Source organism: Anticarsia gemmatalis, chromosome 16 (genome assembly GCF_050436995.1).
Source record: "Anticarsia gemmatalis isolate Benzon Research Colony breed Stoneville strain chromosome 16, ilAntGemm2 primary, whole genome shotgun sequence".
NCBI lineage: Eukaryota > Metazoa > Arthropoda > Insecta > Lepidoptera > Erebidae > Anticarsia > Anticarsia gemmatalis.
Window position 1 is genome coordinate 2,968,589 of NC_134760.1, and position 23,573 is coordinate 2,992,161.

General features: G+C 34.2%; 1 protein-coding gene across 1 annotated transcript in view; it reads right to left on the reverse strand.

The window, feature by feature from the left end:
• The window catches only part of LOC142979199 (neuropeptide CCHamide-1 receptor-like), a 215,115-nt gene that overhangs the window by 111,792 nt on the left and 79,750 nt on the right, over positions 1–23,573 (reverse strand). The gene's annotated exons all lie outside the window — the stretch shown is intronic.

Sequence of the window (23,573 nt, forward strand, 5' to 3'; positions counted from 1 at the left end):
ACTCATTTGGGAACAACAAACGTGATGTTACGTGTTTAAATATTCATTAGAAGTACTACAAAATACAAACATTACGCAATCATCATCAGAGTTAATTAAGTTCTACTGTTAATTTAATTATAAAAAAAAACAATTGAAAGAAAAAATAAAATACTTAAATACTAAACGTAATAAAAAAGTATGTCTAACCGAGTGTGAACAATCGTATTAACTAACACTAAGATCGCAATTAAGATAACGAAACAATTTACTTTCAAATAAAAATGTATGTATATGACTTTTTTACGATTTTCAATTATGTGTCTTTAAAAAAAATACGACTAGGCCTAAAAACTAGCATTGTCTTGCGGGGATTCCTACAAACATACAAAGAATAAAATGAACTATCAGATCAAAATCAACTAATGATATAATCACACAAATATTTTTTTCTGTTGCCACCGAACTCCAAGCAGAGAAATAAATAAGATTTAGGTAGTCCATTGCCGTGACCACCTTAATTCTATTGATTTGTCCATCTCGGGAGCCGAATCCGAGTCTTTTCGTCAGCAATCGCACACACAAAGAGACAGACACAGATTTTCGAACACATTTTCAACACAGACTTTAAGCTTGTAATCTACTCTCTAATCGCTTCAAGGAATCCTTTACCTAAACCAAATAATATCTAACTAGACATTATTGTACCAGATATTTATAGCTAAATGCTAAAGCGCCTCATCTTATAACTTGAGCTAAGTTTCTACCTGATTGTGACGCCCCCAATAACCGCGGCTGGAATCTCTCCAATTACGTAATTTTCCATATAGATTCCAATTTCTATAGGCCAAGAGCTCATAGCCTCATAGTTCTTGAATACTAAGAAGTTTTCCCAAAGAACATTCCAGAATGAATGGAGAACGATTTACGGTTTGATAAATTTTGTCCGAAGAATTTCGGCTGTAGGCGGTTATTGGATGATGCCTTTGCCTATTGTTATTTTTTTCTTAAACCATTTGATATAATAGTTTTTATAAGCAGTCTAAGAATGCGAAGTCGATATAGTTGATCTGTAGCGCAATTATCTACAGCCGCTACTATTGAGAGTCTGACATTTAAAATTTAATGAAAAAATAGTTCCAACGACGGCCGCTTAAGACGGTGATCAGATTTTCACACAATTTTTTTCGATAGGAATCCGGTTGTCGATAGTCGATACTGGTAAAAAATTTCGCTACTGTTCCCAATACGAATCAAACCTACAATTAATTTTTACTATTATGTAAGTTATACCTAATTATTGTATGTTAAAACATATTTCTTACGATGAAATGGTTAACAAAAACTATAATAATTAAGTGCCTGTAAAACCAAAACCTATGTTATAAAAGCGGTCCAGCGAGTTTTAATCTGCTTTGATTCTTTTGGCGAAACTCGTTTCTTCAGCCCTTTGATTATAACATGGCAATTATTATCAAAGAAATATTCTTTTACCAAAATATGATGTAATTTCAATAAACATTCAAAGCGTAATTATTACTTTGGGACATATAGCAGATTATTATACACATGACTAGAAATTTATAAGGTGTTCAATATATATTATAGTACAATTATAAATGCGAAAGTTGGTGAGGATGGATAGGTATGCATGTTTGTTATTCTTTTATGAAAAACTAGCTTTTACCCGCGACTTCGTCCGCCACCTTAATTTTCCCATTATGCGTCATTTTCCCGGGGTAAAAAGTAGCCTATGTCCTCTCTCGGGTATCAAAATATATCCATACCACATTTCATGCAAATTGGTTGAGTAGTTTAGGCGTGATTGAGTAACAGACAGACACAGAGTTACTTTCGCATTTATTATATTAGTATGGATTTGATACGGATTTTAATAAAATTTGGTATACTGATAGCTTATAGCCTGGATTAACTTTATAGGATATTTTTTTTATCCCACGAAATAAGCTGCTATATTTAAAAATTCTAAAACGTTGCCTCAGCCCGTGTATTTTTAAAATGAGGTTTTGTATTTGCAATATTTTTTTGTAACGACTAAAATGCCGTATACTTTTTTACTATATTGAAGCACTATTTCGCAAAAGTGAAGCATCAATAAATTCGTTAAAACTTCACCTCAAGCGCTCCCTTTTGCCTTCACTTTGATCAATGGCGATTGTCAAGTTTATTGATTGAAATGTCGATAGTTCGTTCGCGAGAATCTCGACGGAATAATTGGCAGCCGCCATTTTTTGTAGTGAATGCATGGAGTGAGGAGAGCATAGTGGATGGATGCTTAAATTTGAACGTCTAATATTAATTGTAACAATTTATATTATGAAGAGACATTTTTTAGATCAGGGCTCCCAACCTTTTCTTTGTCCGGGACCACTTTTATTATTCTTGTTAGCAAGGACCACTTACTAACTGTTAAACCGAAAACAGATTATGTCCACCAGAAATATCATTCAGAATAACTTTTTCTCTTTTACAAAGTACTCTACGGGTACTAAGAAATAATCCTGTATTGCAGTAGCTGTTACAAAACAAAAGGAATAACAAACACAAAGTGCAACCAGACCCAAAACCCTTTGTTGGATTACACAAATATTAGTATCGTGTGGGAAGCTAACGGCCTTGCAGTCAAGCCGAGCTTAATGCTGACACAGCTACCAACATTGCACTGGGAAAAAATGACATTGTTCTGGTATTATCGTTGTATAGTCATCCAAAAGAACAGTACCGCGATTCGACTACCGATAACCGGCTAGCTATTGAAGTATTTTGTATAAAAATCTGATCACTGCCTCTACCGGGTGCACTAGGAACTAGTTTTGAAGTGCATTTTAAATGCCTTACTCTCGGGATTTAGCGACTATATTTATCGACTTAACGGCTAAAATATAAAGACGCGAACCAACTCTTACCGTGTTTTCAGAACAAGTTGACGCCCAGCTTGAATATCAGAAGGCATCTTTGGGGAAAAGGCATGATATCATGTATGTATATATTATTATTAAATGGTGTTTTTAAAAACTCAAAGACATTCACACATTTGTTTTCAATTAGCGTTGTTGTTCAAACAATTCGAGCGTAGCCTAATCGACACACAAACAATTTGAACAATTATTAGGCGCGTCATTGACACAATAACGTAATTCAATGTTTTCTGTTTACTTTGTAATTAATCGGAATAAAAGGTTTTCGTTGGAAAAAACATTATAATTTGTTGGCTAAATACCGCCTATATTTAGCCAACAAATTGGTGGTCGTTCGAATAATTTGTTGGTTTGTCTCTTCGTTTTTAAGAGTTAACCTCGGAAACTGCCGACCTGGTTACTTAATTTAATGGATATAGTAGCTGCCTTAGGACGTTACACGTTTTAAAGAAAATATATATTTTTTTATCTCAATCGTATGTCAGCAAACCTAGGTACTCTCGGCTGGTGTGACCGATTTCAAAATAGCGCGTATCTATCCAGGAAACAAATTATTGCTCGACGGGAACTATGTTTTTAATAAATGTATATTTATCAATCTTAATCCAAATTTTGCTAAACAATCATACTATTTATAAAAACAAATCATGAAAATACATCCATACTTTTCCAGCTTATTACGAAAAGCAGACCGAGGGGGCTTTGTTCCCAAATAATACCTTCTTATACTTTCGTATTGCTAAACTATCACTTATATCATACACACACTGTCTTTATACCATTAATCATCATCACGGACCAATGACAAATCGATTTACAAGCCCCGTTTACGATTAATACAAACTCGAGAAGATTCCATCAGCCATTTCGTATTTCATCTGCTGTCGACGTTAATTGATTAAATACGATAAAGGTGTCACTGCGGGCTAAATGCGTCTGTTAATCGTTTTGATTTCAAAATGGCCGTTTATATTTATATTTGTGATTGAAATGTTATTGAGTATGTGTGATTTTGCTGTCCATTTGAGGTTTGTGCGAGTTTTATTGTTTACTAGCTGACCCGCGCAACTTCGCTCGCGTCACAAAATTTTCCCCGTTTTTGTAACATTGTTTACCGGTACTCTGTTCCTATTGGTCGTAGCGTGATGATATAATAGCCTATAGCCTTTCTCAATAAATGGGCTATCTAACACTGAAATAATTTTGGGAAACAAATGGGACCAGTAGTTGTTGAGATTAGCGTGTTCAAACACACAAACAAACAAACAAACAAACTCTTCAGCTTTATAATATTCGTATAGATTTTATTTATAGGCAGTGTCACCACTTCCGATTAAGTACCGGTTGTCCGGTGGAATTTAGATTTTAAATGGTGGCCTCGGTACATTTTGTAGTAGTAGTTTAGATCGCATAGCATGCATAATATCTCGCATGTTATACCCAAAAGTGTAGGTGAAGGCATATGGAGTACACTAGCGTTTTGCCGTTATCAATTTAACATTTCAGTCCCCGATGTAATAAGAGGCGAGCCTAATTTTAAGTTACCTTACAGTAATACAAATATCTAGTTCGTGGGACGCTAGACGCTGATTAGTTTTTATATTGAACTAGCTGACCCGTGCAACTTCTCACATAAGAGAGCCATGTTTTTCCCGTTTTTGTAACATATTTCACTGGTGCTCTGCTCCTATTGGTCGTAGCGTGATGATATATAGCCTATAGCCTTCCTCGATAAATGGGCTATCTAACACTGAAAGAATTTTTCGAATCGGACCCGTTGTTCCTGAGATTAGCGGGTTCAAACAAACAAAGAAACTCTTCAGCTTTATAATATTAGTATAGTATTTGACATTATCCAGCCAACTTAGGTAATGGTATATTTCATAAACCTTTATCTACGCTTTCGGACATAACAGGAGTGATATTCCGTACGTATATAATTAAAATTTCAAACACTCGCTTCTTCATAGCTGTAGAAAATCTGGCTACTTCAAAATAAATCACAAACCGAAACCAACGACTGTAATCGATGAAAGTGATCCCTAGAGTACCTCAATGTCAGACCAACTGTCGTAAGCACTAAGAAAATCAAAATTGTTCAGTCTATTTTCGGCTTATAAGTGAGGAATAAACGTAGAGTATTTTAGTCAATCTTTCTATTTGTGGATAAAATTATGTGGACAAAAGCAGAAAAATAAATATGAAAATATCGTTACAAGTTACGTCTTTTTTGTATGTTTGTAATTTGATACTTAAATTGTGTTTCATGATAACTAAGGTAGGCGAAACTAGGTACTTGACTCTATAAAATAATTTCACAGTAGTTCCTTTGGGAAATTCAATGTAATACACTAGCCTGAGAAAATTTACTAAATTTCATTTGAAAGAAAACAATTCAATTTTTTTCACAAATTACTTTCGTACATTTATACTGAGTATTTTTTTATTTGTAATTCAAACTGACAGCTTCACAGATAAAAAAACTGTTCCATTCAAATTCCAAATTTAAAAGTCGTGCCATAAAGTAATAGGCATTAGATAAAGCATCTACAAATGGAAAACCTTTTGCTAATTTTGTGTTGTAAAAAATTAAATTACTATGTAATCGGTTCTTAAATTTAAATGCTTGTTGCGGGTTTATGGCAGCCATTTTGGGACCTTAATTGAATGTGGTTATTCTGATAAAATCGGGCAAATTAAGGGCGGATAAAAATTCTTGTTCTGGCGCCGTTGAAAGTAGAACGGGCTATTTATAAAAGCTTATTTATAATTCGGAAAGTAAGGTTAAAAGCTATAAATAACACCAAATTGAATGGGAATGTAATGATGTATGTTTTTGAACACTACTAATAATAAAATAATATGTGATGTGGGTTTTGTGGACTTTGTTTGTAGACAAAAATATTTTTATTAACTTAACACTATCCTATAAAGGGTGTAGTTATTTTGTTTTGTGTTTTGTATTATTATCGATTTAACATTTAAATAATTAAAAGTGAATCTATTCATGTTCAGCTCACACTATTAGGGTTACAGTTTCTTTTAAATATTTTAATCCGCACAATATGTATTAGTTTTTGTACGCAATTAGTTTAGTAGTAAATTCCGTTTATAAAACAAATTAAACTTGAACTGCACATAACTTTCCCTGCTTTTTTGTCTTGCGTGAAAGAAGGTATTACACAAGTTATCCTCGGTGGGTTCCATTACAGCTTTTTTGTAATTAGTTACAACACCAACCTTGTTCAGCAGAACTAGGATAAAAGGTTCAATTAGGGGTTGCAGGCGAGGTAAACCGAGCTTGTAGAGTTACGCCACGCTGTGAAATTGTAAGTATCTATATAAATGCGGAAGAATAATGTACGTGTCTGTCTGTGAGGCTAACTTTAGTCTAGGATACTTGTACACCAAGTAATTATAGTAGTTAGTTATCAGTTTTGTCTCGTCATTAAATATCTTTAGTTTCATGATATGACAATTAGAGTTAAAACGAAATGGTCAAATATAAAAAAAATATCATTTCCTTATAAGAGTGAATTGTACAAAAAAAAAGAAACATTTATGTCGAAATATCGGTGTAGATTAAACTTAAGTATATAGTTTTATACGGTTAAACAGCAACAATAATTTCAATGTGGCGTTGCAATAACATTAGTTCTAAAAGAAGGTAAATAACATTTATTTTGTTGAAAAGCTCTAGTGCTTTGTAGAACATACAACTAATATTTGCTTCCTGTGGAAATTGTGTACCTACGAGACTCTGCAGAAATCGTAGAATCGCAACAATTTCTGCTCCAAATCATTGTATATGTTACTGTAAAAGCCCGAACTGCGTTAAATCCTAAGATTTTCCGGTAAATCCTAAAATTTACCAACTCTCAATGGTAAAAGTCCGAGCAATTCTTTTATTTCGAACTTTTACCTCTATTCACTTGATGATTCTAACCTAACCTACCCATGTCGCTTTGCCCAAAACTCCTTCTTTATAACTTACGTTACGGTATATAATTATAACATAGTTATGAAGAAGGAGTTTTTTATATACCGTAACATAGTTTTTAAACTCCGCTTGTTCGGACTTCTACCATTGAGAGTTGGTAAATTTTAGGTTTTACCGGAAAATCTTAGGATTTACCACAGTTCGGGGTTTTACAGTAACATATATTTTCTTGTTTAAATTGCCAAGGTTTCTCGCACCAAGTAATAGCTTTGTCCCCACATTACTATGTAAATATGACGTGCATACATTGAACGTTTTCCTTTAATGTGAATCATACATATCCAATTTATTGAGATATATTCAAGATCTCAGATTCCATCAACATCGATCAGCAGCATGTCACGAATATTGCATAATTTGATACGATCTGAGTTGCTCTTGTAACAGGTATGAGAGAATTTCATACATGCGTATTTTGTAAGTACACATACATTCATGAATAGTAAGATTTGTATATTTGAGGTGAACGTTACCAACATATTCCAAAGTCCCATTTTTAAAACATACTTTTAACAAACCTCAACATAAAATTTCTGTATTTAATAGCGTCTAAATAAATAAATTAAATATAATCCATTACGTTCCCACTGTTGGTCTCCGCCCGTGATGAGGGTGGAGTAAGGCCTTCAGTCTACCACGCTGGCTAGTGCAGGTGGGTCTTTAGGCGTTTCGCACCGCAAGTGATTCGCCCCGCGGTGCGAATCGCCTAAGTCTTATTTCTGAATGGGTCGTTTCATACCGCGGTGCGAATCGCCCAATAACTTGTTAGAATGGGTCGATTCGGCCCACAAGTTTTTATCGAGATGGTGAATTTGATAAAAAGTATGTATTATGGTACAACCGAACACAAAATATTGTACAACATAACAACATAAAGTGTTATTTCTGTGACTTTGAATATTGAACTAGTTATGAGGAAATTGTAATGGATATCATAGTTTGTGATCATCAAAATTTAGTTCAAAGTAAAGCGTCAAATGTTAATCGAACTGTGTATTAGACCATTGCCATATTACTAATACTTGTGTTATTTTTTTTATGTTGATTTCTCTTTTTGTAGTTTGTATGATTATTTATAAAATCGATATGACTATGCCATCTTTTCATTGTGTTTAACATACATATACCAAAGGGATATTGACTCATTTTATCATCGGTCCGAATCGACCTATTCCAAAATATACCATAGGCCATTCGCCCCGCTCCAAACACTGCGGTGCGAAAGGACCTATTCTGAAACAGTACTTGGGCGATTCGCACCGCGGGGCGAATAGCTTGTGGTGCGAAATGACTAAAGACCCGTGCAGGTTGGGAACTTTGCATACCTTCAAGAATGCCTTAAAGAATTCTCAGGAGAGCAAGGTTGCATCACGATGTTTTACTTTACCGTTGGAACAAGTGACAATTATTTCTAATACAATAATAATAACGTCTACGTATATGCAGAAATACACTACCTGTGAAAATTTTCAGCTCTAACTAGCACGGTTCATGAGATAGCCTGGTGACAGACAGACAGTAAAGTCTCAGTAATAAGGTTCCATATTAACACTTTGCGTTTCAAAAAGAGGAAAACTAAAACAATTGGATCACTAGTATTAATTGAAAGATTTACATGAAAGCTGATACGAGAGTTATTTTACTTTGGTCGTATATATGCATGTTCCGAAAATTGCCTAGATAGAAATAGGCCTATTCCGCCATACGTTTGTCTGCTAAGCTGTCCTGTAGAGTAGACAGTCTCGGCCAGTCGGTGTAGACTACAGTCGGCTTAAGGTAGCAGCCGTTAAAGCCTTTCAGAACTAGACGTACATATCGCTTAAAACTATAGAAAAAATAAATAACTAACACGTCGCACAAATTATATTAGGTCGGGGAAAAAGTCTTTTCGCATTATAGTATGTATGAACTTGTAATAAAATATCTTTGGCTTCAAGAATCACAAATGAGTACACGGTACATTAGGATTCTTTCAGTGAGCGCACGAAGTGCCCAAATATAGAGCTTTCTTGTGCGGAGAAAAGATTTTATTACAAGTTCATACATACTATAATGCGAAAAGACTTTCCCCAAACTGATACAATAGTGCTGCAACTCAAAATACAACTTTTTAACAGAATCGACGAATTACTTGTTTATCCTCCTCTTTTTATAATTTAAATAAAGAAGATTATTTTGTTAGTAATAAATGAAAAAAAGTATGGGATGGTTCTAGTGTTAAGTCTAGTTTAAGTCCTGTCGGTGTATTTTGAGTTACTACGCAGCTTATTAATGCGACATATCACACCTATTATATCCGAATGTAAGAAGAGATGTATGAAATATATCCACGTTTCGCCAATAACAATGTTAGTCCCATACATAAATATGTAATAGGGGGCGAGCATATTGCCATTTTCCGGGTACGTTACCAAACTCTAGGCTTCTATTGGGTAGTATATTAATATATTTCTTTTTATTTGGTACCTACCTACCTCTACCTAATTTAATATTTGCGTGTCATGTAAATTAGAACATTCTGTAGCACGTTGTCCAACCCGGAAATCGAACCCGAGACCTCATAATCAGCTGTCGGATACACTACCGACCGTACCACAGAGGCAGTTCAAATACCTATTACTTAAGAATCTTCCAAAATTATATTCCTCAAAGGAAAATACTCACTACCATAGCAAATAGGCAACGTTTTCTTAACCGGAGTCTATCTCAGAACGATATCTGCCGCGTCAATCCGTATTCCTTAGCAAAGAGTATTGATATCACGGCGCTATTGTGAATGGATCAACCAGTTCCTCCACTCTGTATCTTTAGTATCGATGATGTCTATCTTAAAGCTTAGTTCAAACAAAGCGAACTATTTGCTGCTGATTAGTGTGTGCCGGTCGAAAATAATGTTAAGACTATCGTAGAGTTCCTTTAGTAGAGGTGTATATTTGCCGATGATAATGTGCACTCGACTTTCATGTTTGGTTTCGACGTAAATTTCCGTAGTGGCATGAGCATGTTTGGGTAGAACTGTCATATTTTACTTTTCATCTATTTATCATCACTCTCAATATTATTGACATGTCATGTCGATGTCCGAAATTTTCACGTCCTTTCTTACTCAGCAAAGTCTATTTTAACTCAATTTCAATAATCTTCTTAAATACCTAACAAGAAAACGTAAAGGATTATTTTTGGCCGAGCCCAGTTTTGAAAACGATATCTCTTTGCGAACCAGTGTCAAATTCTACTCACTATTCATTACATTGCTGCTTTCACGTAACGTGTTAATCACTATAACCTAAAAGAGAAAGCAATGTACAGCAGAGGCTTTCAAATAGTTGTCAACTAAGATTTGCAACAGTTGCATTCAATGTCGGTGCTCGCGTAAAGCGCTTACAGTTACTAACAGGCAGTAAGCTTGATGTGAATACAGCCTTATGGTTATATATAGTCTAGGTAGTGTAGGTAGTTCCCCGGTGCACACAAAGAGGTCACATGTCATAGATACGTAACGTGGCAGCTCTAATATCTAGATGTTCTGTGACCCGACTTACTAAATATACATAATATTATAATTGTCCTACAAGTTAGTAGAGAGACTTGTATGGAACGTTTGCAGCTAGCGGAGGTATACAACATTCAGAATTTAGAACATTAGTGACCTATTATGAAGCTGATGATGGTCTATTTAAGAAAGCTATTTTATTTTAGAAATAGACTGATTTCTTATTTTTATTTTGTACTAGCTGACCCGCGCAACTTCGCTTGCGTCACATAAGAGATAATGGGTCATAATTGTCCCCGTTTTGTAACATTTCTTGTTGCTACTCCGCTCCTATTGGTCGTAGCGTGATGATATATAGCCTATAGCCTTCCTCAATAAGTAGGCTATCTAACACTTAAAGAATTTATCAAATCGTATCAGTAGTTCCTGAGATTAGCGCGTTCAAACAAACAAACAAACAAACTCTTCAGCTGTATAATATTAGTATAGATTTTTGCCCGCAACTTCGCGTGGTTTCTGACTCAGGACAGAATTTTCATACAAACTTTCGTCCCCTTTTTTATTCCCTAGGGGGTATGATTGATCAAAATCATTTTTAGCGGAAGCTTATGTCGTAACATCTACCCGCATGCTAAATTTCAGCCCGATCTTTCCAGTGGTTCAGGCTGTGCGTTGATCGATCATTATGTCAATCAGTCGGTCACCATTATCATGGGACAACTCACACACGGTCGTTTAGTTCCAAACTAAGCAGAGCTTGTACTATGGTAACCAAATAACTGATAAACATACTTATACTTTGAATTATATATATTTAGATATATGAGTAATGAGTATGCTTGGGCTCTCTAACAAATTGTCGTACTATAGAAGATGTGTTTTATTCTCAGCTTTGATATAATATGACTTGACAGGCTGCTCACCTGCGTGGCCTCAATCTGTCGTTTTGACAATCTGTACCTATGCGCATAGGCCCACACCTATATTATGATATTAACCTGACTTCAATCCTTGTATGATTGTTTTGGAATAAAATATTACCTATATTTGCTCTCTGGGTCTAAAAGTCTGCAAAATTTCAATCAACATCTGTTGAGTGTTTTCTGTTTATTTATTTATAATGTTAGTTTTAATTGTCTACTGTTTATCTGCCTTCAACTAAAATGTGAGTAAAAAGTGACATACATGCAAAAACATCGTTTTTATCTTCAATGAGGAAACAGAGGCCAAAAATATATGCTTAATTTACATTCATGCATTGTGTCATACAGTACCGTCGGATACGAGAAATATTTCACAAACATATCATTTCTTTATTATAATTTATTTTTCCATTAAATATTATTATTTATTTTCACTTCTGTACACAAACAACAGATATCCAGGGATATTCTTTAAGGCCCAGACGTCATTATCCCAGTGTAAATGTGTTTGCTCCCATATATTAACCTTTGGGATCCAACAAAGCCTTACACTGAAGGTCACGATTTTATAACCAGTACAGTAGGATATTGGGAAACATTTTTTATTCTATTAACTTACTAATGCCCTGTTTCTTAGTACATTTAGCGGTAGTTTATCTATGCAATAGCGTTTAAGCTCATATAAAAAAAACACTTACTAAAAAATATATAAACTACCGCTAAATGTACCTCAGAAACCGGGGTCAAGTAATGTTAACGGGGTCCATCCGTATATACATAACAAACAAAAAAGTAAATCAAAATCAAAGCATTTTTTCATTTAGATCTGGTACAAACACTAATGATGACAAACACAGTAGGTGAATTTACCGCCAGTTTGGAAAGTAGGGTCAATGAAAAGAGTTGGCAAGAAACGCCTGGCCTCTCTTTATAATCGCCAAGTAATAATATAAATAAAAAGTAACAAATAGGTAGTAGCCTAAGTATAAATACGAAAATTGATAGGTTTAGAAATGAAAGAAAGCAATAGATAGAATCAAGCCAAATTTTATGCAAGTCAGTCAAGCCGTTTTATTTTGAGTAAAAAATTTTTATGTAATCTCTCCAAGTGGAAGTTTGCCTTGACCTTTAGTAGTTGTAATGTGACCTCATTATTTCATTCGAAGACAAAGCAGGACTTCACTTATCGTATGGTTAGTGGTCAACCTAGTATCAAAGTTGTTCAAGCCGCCCGAAGGCCTTTGACGTGGCCTAACGACTGTTAACTATCTTAGTAGACAACAACCGGGACCGACTTTTAACGTGCCCTCCGAAGCACGGAGGCGCCCAGTTCAAATACCACTATGCGGTCACCCATCTATGAAATGACCGCGCCAATGGTTGCTTAACCCACAGATCGTTTACCGACCGGTGAGCGCAACTGGCTATGGGCGCAAACCTGAAAATAGAACTTATTTGCTGTTTCTCAGTTAGTACAAACAGTTTGTGAGTCGGTCTGAGACCACGGTACAATGTGGTTCAAATGTCAAACAAGCAAAGGCAAATAAGGTGTTATCGTGGTAATTCCTGCTTTACTAGATGTTCCAACTGAACTCGTTCCCTATTTCCCATTTTTAGCCACTTATGAGTTGATTTGTCAAAATTTGCCTGTTATTAAGGACTTTCAACGGTGTCCATGTTAAATGTCTTAATTATAATGTCAGTTAGTCAGTTTCTCAATTATACACAAATGCTACAAAAATACAAGGCTGCAAAGTATTCTATGAGTAAACTAAGGTGGGAAACTATATGTGTGGAAAATTTAATTAACGATTTAGTAACAAACATTCATCCAAACACCTAAACTTTTGCATTTATAATATTTAAACGAAAGGGTAGTATGGATCAGAAAACAAACAACACTCAGAGTCAGGTTAGTAGTTTTGAAACTAACTCTTTATTACGATGGTAACTCACAACATACCTTACTCACCACATCCTATTAGGCATTTTTTTGAGTCATAAAACATTGATGACCGTATTTACAATTGCGCTAAAACAAAAACCCACCTAATTAAATCAATATTTGTTTATCCGGTAGCCGCTAATTGTTAGTACATTAGCACATTGTTGTTTATAAAGTATGTAACTATAAAGTGAAGTCATCACTTAAAAAATATCATAAAGTTTATTACTATCGTAAAATTTTGTAGGGATAGGACTTTGGTCTCATTAACAAACACTTAAACTACCGTATAGTTATATGGTTCAAAGGGAATCGGCCGCCTTAATAAACGAAAAATTTTTTCCTCAAGACTCAAAAAAACATTGTCCTGTATCAAATTATATGACAATTACTTTCATAGTTTAAATCTATGCGTCCACTGCGTAGGAATGGGAGCGTACGGACCATATGGATTTGTATTAAATTCTATGGTATGGAAATGTCAATCCTCTGTACACAGTGTAGACATAAAAACAACAAATCCTTACGGTCCTTAGACAGACGCGCAGTCTAAGGCAGACACGAAGATGTTAATAATAACATAGCTTTTCTACACCTTAAGTGGATAGGTACTTTAACCTAAAATATAAGCTCCCCAACTGTATAATTGTCCCGACTTTTTTATAAGGATAGCCGAACTGAGAAACTCCCACACAAACTTAAAAACAACGGACTTCAACGTAACATACGAACCACCCGGTGGCGTAGCAACCGCCTTAACCATTGCATCTCAGAAGTTGTCAAGTACCACATTTAAAAAAAAAACTACCATCACTATAGAGTCAAAGGAGTAAAAATGTTTTTTTTATAACAGCAAGCCTATTTCGCATTGAGATCATTAAAACTTTTTCTGTTTCATGTTTTCACTTTGTGCAAGAGTTGTTATAAACGCCCCGGGCGTCCAGTAAGCCTGCTTAATAAATATTTAGTAGGACTTTTATGGGAAAATAAAATATTATTAAAATGTTAAGTTTCTTTGTTAATTATTTCTAAAACTAATTATATTATCCGTAGTTTAGTAGTTAAGTTAATATCTATTTTATTTACTTAAGGAATATTTTGACGCGCGACTCCGTCTATGTGGAAAAGTTCGTCTGATATGAAAAGTTGTCCATGTTTTAGCCTCGTATAGCTTGCTTCGTCCCGCGACTTTGCCCGCGTCCGTACATCTTAAAAAATATCCTGTGTAAAATTTAGACTAAAACCTATTGGGGTGCCTTTATGTAGACTTTTTTAGCGTGAAAGAGAAACAAACATAGGTCCATCCACAGAAACGTTCATGTTAAGATATTTTACAAATGTTCCCAGTCATACAAATATTAGCAGGATCGAAGGTAGTATTGCATATTACTAATTCTACATGCTCTAGATTGGACAAATCTACATAGTTTTGTTTAAGCAATATTCCAGTCTATATGAGCAATATCCAGCATGCAAGGTTCAAACTGGAGCGCAATCAAACTTCCAACACAATAACTTTTATCCTCCAAATATCTAACGCTCGGTAGTGTTTGTCATTTGTACGTGCACACTAGATTAGTTCCTTTGACATCCACTAGAGGCGCTGGCTGTTCTATTTTCAGTACAAAAATCGGCGATAGATTTTCGGCCAGTCCCAAGTTATTCGAAATTCCTTTACTGCGTAGAGAGATGGATAAAGCAAAGTCTCTTCCCACGTCAGCTATGTTTGTATGTAGGTATGTATGCTTAGATCTTTATTTCTACACAATTCGATGCAGGTTTTTTAAAATATATAGAGTGATTCAGCATGAATGTTTATAAGTATAAAAACCTCCTTAATATGTTAGGATCCACTGAGTATTTCAAGATTTCTAATGCGAAATCGTAAATAAACACTTTTTTGTGCTTACATTGCAAACGCTGGCTGAACTCTACGAGTTGGATCAAAATCAATCATTCTCCAGCGAGTTAGAATAGGTGATTTAATGTCAACTTTAATTTTTCCTTAGCTATTCGTGAGCGAAGCCACGCGGGTCCTCTAGTCAAACTGTAACATATTTATTTTTAACCGTAGCGCCACTTGTGGTACGTCCGATAGTTGATCTCTGATGGTTGTTAATTGATCTATAAATTATATATTTTTATCAGTTATTTAAATAAGTTTATCTATATGAGAAGATTAATATACATATATGAATATATTTATCGGTTATTTGAAGAAGTTGTGATATGCAAAACGCAATTTGTTCCTTAGATATACATACACTTAATTATTGACAAAATTGGGCATAGGTATTGCTATCATTCCAAACCGATAACGTCTAGACTAAGTAATAACAGAACTCCAAATAGAAACGAACAAACAAACAAACACACAAACGTACAATTATTCATAGCTTCATAACGTTCCAACTTACATAACATAATACTAAGATAACGTTTGTAGTAAATCACAAGTAAATGTCTAATTTACATTGAATTTGCATCGCCACGTCTGTTTTTACTAAGTTAAATATTTATAGAACACGATACTGCTTAGATAGAGTTTAGTACGTGAAACGGAACGGAGTCACTAAGCCCTTTATGCTAAGCTTGCGTGGAATGGAATGTATAATTGTAAGTTAAAAGTTAAGTATGTCTATGATAAAAGTTTTTAGCGGCGATATAATATGTTGTTTAGAAATAGATTTTATGCAAACAAGGTTGAGCTGTTTTACGACTTTCTTATAATTATTATTGCACTATAAAAAGTTAATCGTCATGATGTGCGAGTAACTTCACATACCTACATACAAATTTTAAGAAATCGTACCTGTAGAGCGATTTTCTATAGTCAGCACCATCGAATGTCGCAAATTATCGACAAGTATAACACATCACCATTACATAAAATACCTATAGTTATAACACAGAAAAAGGTTTTTTTCTTCTACAAGTTTTATACTTATTCTTAGATAGAGACCTCCGTAAAGAATACCTGTGCAAGGAGGAAAGAGGTACATTCTTTAGCAGAGTGCATCTTCATCCATGTGGCCATCCAGCCGGGAAGAACGGAAATTGGATCATGTAGGATGCAAGTAAGATATTTAAATATTCAAGCCTTATCTTCTACAAGCGCCTTTGATAGTCTGAGATTTTAATACCAGAGGGATTAATGGCCGCAATGTTCGTATTATGTTCTTATTATTTTGTTGTTTAACGTGAAAGTCGGTTTGTTGGTTAATCAATCAAGATAATACAGCTTAAATGTATGAAATATAGCATATAGTAATTAACAGAAACAATATCTTTGGAATTTTTTCATCCGGATTTCATCCTGGATTCCGAATTTCATCCGGTTTAGTTTTCATTTCAAAATAAATAGTACAGAAGGACACCAAAAGAAAAACTAGTTAAATTCTTAGTCAGTTAGTTGTAATTGCTATTTAATAATAATTATTAAAATGGTTCAATAATTATTCGTACAAGTTCAGCAGTTTTACCAACTAGCTATAAAGCACTCCTTATCTATGTATCTGAGTAAAACGGAACGACATCGCTTTAAAAATGGAATCTAAATCACACCATATTAAAAAGTTGCTGGCCATAATTACTTTTGCACGATTTTTTCATTAAAAAAGTAAAGGGACAGAGTATAATTTGTAGGGTCAATGAACTCAACATAGATAAATGCCTCATTACTCTTTGAACCTTTCATTATTTCAGTTTGGAATGGAAATACTCATTAATTACGTGAATTATTCAGAAATTTTGGCTTATAAAGTGAGATTATGAAGTTCCCGGTTTAACTGAAAATCAAAGCATAATATAATGCTATCTTTTAAACGGAAATGTATTTAATCGTGTATATTTATTTTGCTTGACGTTTTGAAACGAGTAATACCAGTCGGGATTATGAAAAATCTATAAAACTACTTTTTTATATTATTCCTTTGCCTTTTTAAAAAAACTATTAAACAGCAAAATACAGGACAATCTAAAATTGTACTAGTTCTTTTGACGATTCGGCACTGGTTGATTTATTCATAAATCAACGGCTTCTATGATTTTTTTTAAATAAGATAACCTCTGATGCTGAAAAAATATTGTGGGCATACAAAAGTTAGGTAATTGAACGTCTTCATAAACTACCAACCTAATAAAAATACAAGTAAAACATCAATTGGTTCAATGTCTATCTCTCAATGCAATTACTACTCTAGTAATAAACTTCTCATGAATTGATGTGAGAATTGAACAAGCGTTTTAAAGCTTAATAAAGTGTTTTATGGTCTCACGATGAGTTATTATTGTTTGACTCACTGTGGATAAAAACAATTAAAAACCTACCTAAATTAAGGTTAATTAATAACACAGAAGTCTCATTAAACAAAATTTATTATATTAAGAGTGAAGTCGGTAAAAAAATAAGATCTTCATTTACAAAATATGTTTTGAGGCCCTTTTAATTTGGAGCAATCACAAGAGAAATTAATAAGCGTCTTAATTTTCACATTAACATTCATAACTTTTATTTACACTCACTGTATCAACACAACTATGTTGTAGACCTATCTAGACAAAAGTCTTACTATTTTAAATCTCGTCTCGTGTCTGGAAACTACATGTCATCACTACATCTGGCAAGTTCCATGAAATACTAATCATTTTTGAATTTAAGTATCATTTGGATAAAGTTCCGCCGCCCTCCACAACAAAAAAATCCTGTGCCTACTAGGAGGTCCTATTGGGCCAATAGGACCTCCCAACGGGGCTTACAGTATTGGCACATATTATGTAGTGTTTGTTATACAGATTTCAATTGTGTCTACCTGGTTTAGCCTGCTTCATTCGAAACCTGACACAAACAGTAACGAAAATGTAAACAAAATGTGTAATTATGGAAAAAGCATGGTGTTCCAAAGTAAAAACACAAAGAAAACAAAAAATCTTGTCCCATTTACTTGTGATGCCTTTGTGAAATTGAATTGACGTCGTAATGACCTTTGAAAAAGATTTAAAGTGTTCGGTGAGCACCTACGGAGTATTTTTCGGACATCTTTCATGATTATACTGATTTAGGAGAGGAATTTTGGCTGAAAACACCCATGGGCGTGTTTTCGCGTTAATTTGTACTTGAACGGTTAATGGGGAATGATTTAAAGCCTTACTTTTGTTGAGTGCGTTGTGACCTTTCATTGAGGAAAACTGGAGGTAGTCGTGAAAATGAAAGGTGCATTTTGGAAAATAGTTATATGTCGTTACTTTTTAATCTAATCGAACTTTAGTACAATTGGCGTCCTGAGGGGCTATCACGTATCTCAGTTGACAGCTATTTGAAAGCCATTATTCTATACATTGATTTCTCCCTTAGATTGTACCTAGTGATTAACACGTAACATCAAAACAGCAGTGTATTGTATAGTGACCATCAATTTGTAGCTGATATATCTCAATTTGTAACACTAGCTGTCAACTGAGATACGAGTACGTGATAAGCCCACTGGTGGTAAAATAACATGCCTACTAAAAGGTAATTAGAGCCTGTAATCTGGATCTCTCATTATATATATGGGATTAACAATGAAAACGGTGGGACAAGGGTGTTTTATTCAGACCTTTGAGAAAAGCGTCACATTTTAAATAAAACAAACTTTTCTCTTTTAAATAATTTGTTCTAACAAAAAATATTAAATTACCGAGCGGCTAACAAGGTAGGCAAAATATGCAATTTAAGCAACCTCATTGAAGCGAGGTCAAGAGCCTTCCAGACCGCTGTGATGCTTCACAAAAAAAGTATAATTTTTCTTTATTTAATTTAAAGCCAAAATATTGTTGGGTTTACACCGTTACCCTTACACCGTTGCAAATCTGATACGATTAATTGATAGTAATTTATGTTGAACACACAACTCGTTTAGAAAATGATATCAGTATAAAATATAAAATAATTATGCATAGTGCTTTCATTTTACAAAACCGTAGCTTCCGTTTATACGATAAAATAATATGTACACCTAATTGCGATGCAGACAAGAGCAGCATAGACAACAAATATAATCTCTATACAAGTACATTTTGAACAGTTGATGTGTACGCGAATAGGGCACGTTAATTAACAATGTTCTTTGTCTTCATTCAGTTACTTGTACAGGTTAATTATAGCTTGTATCTAACGATAACTTTCTTATACGAGTGACAAACGCGGTGCAAGATTACATAACAGCTTATGAAGGAAGCAAAAGAAGCATTACAAATCTCTACCACTATGGAGTATCGACAACGGATATCGAGAAATTTTGTATGAAAATCTGATCAATGTCTCTAGCGGGCGCCTTAGGAACTATATTTACAGTACATTTTTTATGCCAAACTTACGATACTCGATAGCATCTTTATAGTTGGCTTTAGAGAATCGTGTCAAAGTTCTTCGCATTTTTAGGTACGTCGCGTCGCCTTGTATCCCTAACCGGCACTTGGCCAAGGCGGTGGACTAACCCCTCCCTCAATCCGGGAGGAGAACCTTGCTTGAGTGGGACATTAGTACGTTAAATTAATTTTATTTTATTATCGCCTTGTGTTAAGTTCTTTGTTCGCGTAGTTTAATCCATACTAATATTATAAATGTGAAAGTAACTCTGTCTGTCTGTTACTCAATCACGCCTAAACTACAGAACCAATTTGCATCAAATTTGGTATGGAGATATTTTGATACCCGAGAAAGGACATAGGCCACTTTTTACTCCGGGGAAATGACACATTCCCAAAGGAAAATGGCCGACGAAGTCGCGGGTAAAAGCTGGTGGATAATAAATGGAATATAAGCCACGCAAAAAAGCTTTTAATTCTCATTGCGGTTCTGATTTAATGGATGTCAAAGTCTATAATGCTGAGTTATCAACAAATGATCCAATAAAACAGATCCGTGTTGAAGTGTGAGATTCCAACCAGATTTGCGACTGGGTTATTTCGTGTGTATGTGTTAATGTAATAAACGTAAAGTAGTTAATTGAACGATGAATAGGATATTGAGCCATGACTCATAGATGAGGGTTTTGAATGTAATTTTTGTGGTACATTTGTGATACTTGCAATTCACTTTGATGTTTTCTTTTTTAAAGTATCAAATAAGTCTTCTTTGTTCAATCTTCACTTAATCTTATTATTATTTCTAAAGGACAGGAAAGTTACGCGTTCTTTAGAAATAAAAATTATTGTGAATGCTTCTCTAGTGCGAACTGCGAGGTCCTGAATTTAGTTTCCAGGTTAATCCAAGCGATATAAATGATATATGATATATATTTCTTGAAAGTAGTTATTTTGAATGATTGATGATATTATTTACTTCATCATTGACTTCAAAAATTAATTTATACGTCTGTTAAGTGTTCTAAAAGATTAATTTTAGAAGCAAGAAAATCGTATAAGGAAAATAAATACGTCATTTCAAAGCCACAAATCATGACAAACGATTTAATGGACAAGTGAGTTCTAATACCTATTAGTATTAAGAGAACATTTCAGTACTAAGTGTACTAAGTGGAAACACTTTTCTTGAACAAATTATATTAATGACGAAAACCCACATTGAAAATCTAGCCGGTATTATTGTTGAGGCGAAAATTAATGGTCGGAAAATTATGTTCGCAATGGTAATAATAAAAGCACTTTCTGAATAGAACGATTGATGTAGTGAGAATTGTAGGAGACAATTTTATAGTCTCTTTCAGCGAACAGAAAGTTAGGAAGGCTGTGATTCTAATAATCTCTTCTACCGCAAATAAAATTTAGAAGAGGATAGAACACTTTTGGCCTGTTTTAAGGTGTATGAATAAGTGTTTGATAACCTATCAGATAGATATAGTGACAGCAAATGTATAAAAGCAACTGTCAATATTCCATTTGATAGGTTCCATTGCTTTTACAAAAGTGGTGAAATTGGCCGTAAGAGTTGTATAAAAAACCATTTGTCTGTTTTCTCCTGCTCGTTCACATGACAAGCGTTGAACTCACGGTTCTGGCAGTTATTTATCTATCTCCTACTTTGGCTTAACCGTTTTTGTTTTTGTACTAACCCATCATTGTCCAGCCTGGCTTGAATGTCCTATCAGAGAGTCAGTCTAAGCTGACCGAAGGCGGTCTAGACAAGTTGTAAGCCTTTAAGAACGGACCAAAGAACTCTCAGACATTCGATATTATTCCGAGCAAAAACAAGAACCGAAAGGCCATTGTATTTCATATTGATATACTCAGACTATAACTAAGTTTGCGAACATTTCTACTGATGAACTAGTAGTATGAGAAGGAATACATGTCCACCATTATATAGCATCCATATTTATGTATATTTATTCTTAACAATTATGTGATTAGTTTTACATTAATCTGTATTTTAATATACAGTTATGAATGTAAAAAATTGGACAAAATCTTTTAAATACGTGCGATTTATCCTCAATTTTTTGTAGGCCTAACCAACATTTATTTCAGAAACACACTTACGCAGCAACTCTATCTAGTTTTCTCCATTAAGTTAAATGTGTATAATACAAATTAAATGTAAATCATAATAAGTAATGCATATTAATACAAAGGAGGAAGAAAAAACACTATTGAGGGAACAATCTCAAACATATTTTCATACATTTCGTCCAAAACGATTTTAAAGGTGGCTCCCTTTAAAATCTCACAGGTACGTCGAATTTTCAAACGAACTTTGTGCGACTGATTAATCTAATCCTGCCAATTAGGGGTTCAATTTAGTCATCGCAATGCTAGAATCAGTGAATAGGCGTGAATGGCTCTTTGCTTTATGTCACACGTTAGTCGTCAAAGCTAAAATAGACTTGAACGAGGCCAAATTACTTCGCTATTCATTGGCAGTGCCGCAAATAAGTTCGAAAATCGATTGAAACATAAAAGCTTATTATTGGACCCCGTGGGTCCAATAATAAGCTTTTGTTTCCAAAATTTTACTATCATATTTCCGTATTGGCTCTTAAGCATTTACTGGTCAAAAATGTTCAAGAATAATTTTTGAGTGAGTTACCCCCGGTTTCTGAGGTGCATTTAGCGGTAGTTTATCTATTCAATAGCGTTAAACTCAAATAAAAAAAAAACTGTTTGAATAGATAAACTACCGCTAAATGTGGTTCAGAAACCGGGGGTGATTAGGAAAGAATAGTTAGCTGTAGAGCTTTGTTTCTTACAACAATTTATAATCACATTATTTTAATAATTCTTAGAAAGATACATAAAGAGAACAAAGATAGTATTTAACCCCAACGTTTTACAAGAATAACTCTTTATTTTTTATATAAAACAATATGTCCGCTGCTTGTTACTATGACAGTGACACGACATGAATGTAAGCGTTAAAAGCTTTTAATATTAAAAGTGTACCGAGTAACACAGTGACCATCCCTTGACATAATTTTAACAATAGAACAACCTTAAAATGTTTATGTATTTTTCAACTCACTAGATTGCTTTTTATGACTTGCTTCCCATCTCATTCTGGGAGAAATCTTGTGGCCAGTAATGGACAATATCGCATTAAAAATGTTATTTGTAGTTCTTATAATCTACGACGAAGAGTTACATTAATTTGGTATTAGTTAATAAACTCATACCAAATTTCATCGAAATTCGTTCAGTAGTTTTGGCGTCATTAAGTAACAAATATAGGTTCCAATATCCAAAAAATCAAACTCTCGCATCAAGAATAATAAACACAGATTAGTAAACTCTTGTTTACGATAAATATTCCCATTCATCTTCAAAATGAAGAACCTTACGGAAGCATTTTACTCGTATTCGAACAATTCCACAAGATTTATTAAAATAAATTTAATGAACACTTCCAACTGGATGCATTAACGAAAGTTAATAAAACAAGTAGGTATTTTAAACGAAGCATTCTGTTGCCAAAATGAAAATTTTACAAACGAATTCTTACTATCATTCATACTGCAGCCCATTGTGTACTCATTACCTTATTATCGAATGCTGGTATTAAAACCTTAAAGCTTGTCCAAATAATGAATCATTTCATGTGTTTAATTTAAAACAGCCTCTCGCCGCAGCTTTATATTTGTCTGCATTAAATTACAACAATCCACGCGGATGTTCGTGTAGAGTTGATGATTGCATGATTTTTATCCCATGCTGGGCAAAGGTCTCTCCCCGAAATAAGGTAGGGGTTAAGCCTTGAGTCTACCACGCTGGTCAAATGCAGGTAGGAAATTTTGCATGAAAAACTATTGTACAAAATCAATGATGAACAGATGCATAAAATTAAATTGTCACTTGCATC